We start from the raw sequence: 2,790 nt of genomic DNA on the forward strand, positions 1-2,790 counted from the left end.
AGGCATAAGAAGGATGCAATGGACTTTGGGGACTTGGAGGGAAGGGTGGGAGGGGGGCGAGGGATAAAAGACTAACAGTAGCTATGGCAGCTATAGATTTTTCTACCATACTCGTAATGCTGTTCATGCTGGACATGTCAGAGTATATACTGCTCGAGTGATGGGTGTACCAAAATCTCACAAATTACCACTAAAGAACTTACTCATGTAACCAAATACCACCTGTACCGCGATAACTTATGGAAAAAATCAAAATAAAATAAAATAACAATGACTTTTTTTTTTAGGAAAACAAGGCACTTATGAAAAACTTGAAGCACTCCAGCTTTTGATACAGCTTTTGTTTCTAAGGCCCCAGCAAAACCCCACACCCAAGTTATCACCAACATGTACAGTCATTCCTGTGTTTGAAACTTCATCACTGGAGAGTGGGTAGAAGCTCAAATGAACAAATTACCTGATGTATCTAGAAGCCAAACTATCACAGAATCTTTCTTCCCAAATCACCTCCCAAAAGTGTTCAGTTTGTAACTGAACACTTCAGTCACAAACAGTGCATGCGCCCAAATGTTTTGCTCAATATGTTTTGAGTCTAGTTCCATATATTGCTGCTAAAGATTTCCAGAAAGTCGCAAAAGTTCATCCTTATTGATAGGTGATTGGAATTCAGTGACACCGCTGCTGCTCTGTAGTGTGTGCAAAGGTCAAATCAAAGTAATAAATACGATATTCTTGATCATTTCCCTCTAAAACTGGGTTTCTAGCCAGGGCACATGTCTTCACACTTGCTGAAACAAGTTCACCTTTTGCACCAGTGCTGCCAGAGAGAGCTCCCTGTGACACGGGAATCATGTTTCTGTACTTCCCACGCAGAAGCCACTCACCATATGCGGCTCCTGAGCACATGAAGTGTGACTGGAGCTGGGGATGGCTGAAGAGTTAGTTCTATTTGAGTTTCAATAGCCCCGTGTGGCAAGTGGCTACTTGGAGAGCAGCATACCACCTGAGATGGCAAGAACAACATGAAAACATCCTCCATGCCACTACAAAAATGTCTGCCTATACATCTTAGAGGAAGATATGTCCAGCATGAACATCATCACGAGTGTGGTAGAAAAATCAAAAACTGCCACTGCTACAGGTTAGCAGATTGCCTTCAACATGAAGATAAAATGCCTTCAGCACTTCCACTCTGCCCCATAGTCTCTTAGTTGAGCTAATGCCCTGGACAGCTTCTCTTCAACCAGAAGGGGCACAGACACCAGGCAAGAGCCTATGATCAGTGATACAGAATATTCTAGAGCCCAGGAGACCATTCCATCCACTGAGCTGAGCTGGTCAGACCTAATTAATGTCATCTTTTCCTTCTTAAAGGGAGATGTCAGGATGAGGAGGGAACAAATAAAAACTGCTTTTGCTGTTTCAGAGTTGTGAGAGGTACTACCAACCACTAAGGTCAGCAACTCAAAGCCACCTCACTCGGCCTCAACTTTTTGGTTTGGGGCCCAGGTGGGGGACTTCTCTAGCTGCTACTGCAGTCTCTCCTCTTTCTTCTTCAGATAGAAGATCATGTTATCGAAGATGGCCTTATAGAGACTGCTGAAGTTGGCATCTGTGACTAGTTAGAGCCTTCCAGCATGGCCCAGTTCCCACGAATAACACTGGAGACTTTTTTTTTTTTTTTTTAACACAGTGCATTCAGGAACAGAATGCCACTGGCCACCCACAGGCCTGCAGACCACCAGGGGGATTTCATGGCAGTCTGGCAGCACCCACAGCCCCTGGGTCTCCTCAAAAGCCACATCTCACACTTGGTGTTAGAATGACAGATGCTGCCTGTACACTAAGTTAGCTGTCTGAGAGCATCAAGCTGGAAGATGTGGATTACAGGAATACAGTTGCACAGAAGTGCCATGCAGTTCTCCTAGCACCAGAACGTGATCCAGGATGTGACAAACCTCTGGGGCCCCAGGGGCCCATCAGCTCTTGCAGACTGGCCAGGTGACAGCAGTGCAGTTGATGGACCACTTCTGTACTCCCAGAGCCTAAGAATGCAGTCCCTGGAGGAGGACAAGAAACAGTTCGGGCTAAGTGGGCACCACAGAGATGTGGCTCACAAACTCTGTGTGCCCGAGGCAGAAGGACTCGATACTGTGAGGCGCTGTGGCCTAGCTGACCTGGATCTTCTCATCCCGGTTGGCAGTGAGGATGAATCAGTTATCAGGACTCACAGTCACCTCTAACAACATTGACAGGTGTGGCAGGTCAAGTCTGCCACATCTGTGTGGCTCTGAAACCAAAAAGGAGTGCACATCTCCAGATTTGTCGGCCACCAAGACCTTCTCTTCAGAGGCTGTAAGGTCAGGGCCATACACCTCCTTACCATGGTCCTGACACTCAGACATTGCCATGGTTTTGTATGGAAAAGAATCAGCCAACTACTTACATTTCATAAAGCACATAAGGTATTTCAGGCTTCCATGTCTTTTCTGGTTGTTCCTTCTATATGGTAGAAAGACATTCCCACATCTGGCCTCAACCTTTTCAGACCCAACTAGAAAATTCTCCATCATGTTTAAAGGCTGAACTTAAGGGTCCTCCCTCCAAGAGCCCTTCCTTGATGGCCCTGTTAGGCATAGCTAACCACTCTCATTCGGTGAACAGTCAAACAAGCTTCTACAGATGTCTTGGGGGGATTCAGTGAAGAGCATAAAAAGTTCACACCAATCCAGGCTCTGGATTCCTTGTCTCCCATCCAGGATGCTCCAATTCCTGACTGCTACTGCTTTT

The 2,790-nt window shown here is 46.0% G+C and overlaps 1 pseudogene; it reads right to left on the minus strand.

Annotated features, from left to right (window-relative positions):
- Positions 1–1,475: 1,475 nt before the first annotated feature.
- On the minus strand, positions 1,476–2,249 carry LOC100423801 (tRNA (guanine-N(7)-)-methyltransferase non-catalytic subunit WDR4 pseudogene; annotated as a pseudogene).
- Between the last annotated feature and the right edge of the window lie 541 nt (positions 2,250–2,790).

Source organism: Macaca mulatta, chromosome X (genome assembly GCF_049350105.2).
Source record: "Macaca mulatta isolate MMU2019108-1 chromosome X, T2T-MMU8v2.0, whole genome shotgun sequence".
Lineage (NCBI taxonomy): Eukaryota > Metazoa > Chordata > Mammalia > Primates > Cercopithecidae > Macaca > Macaca mulatta.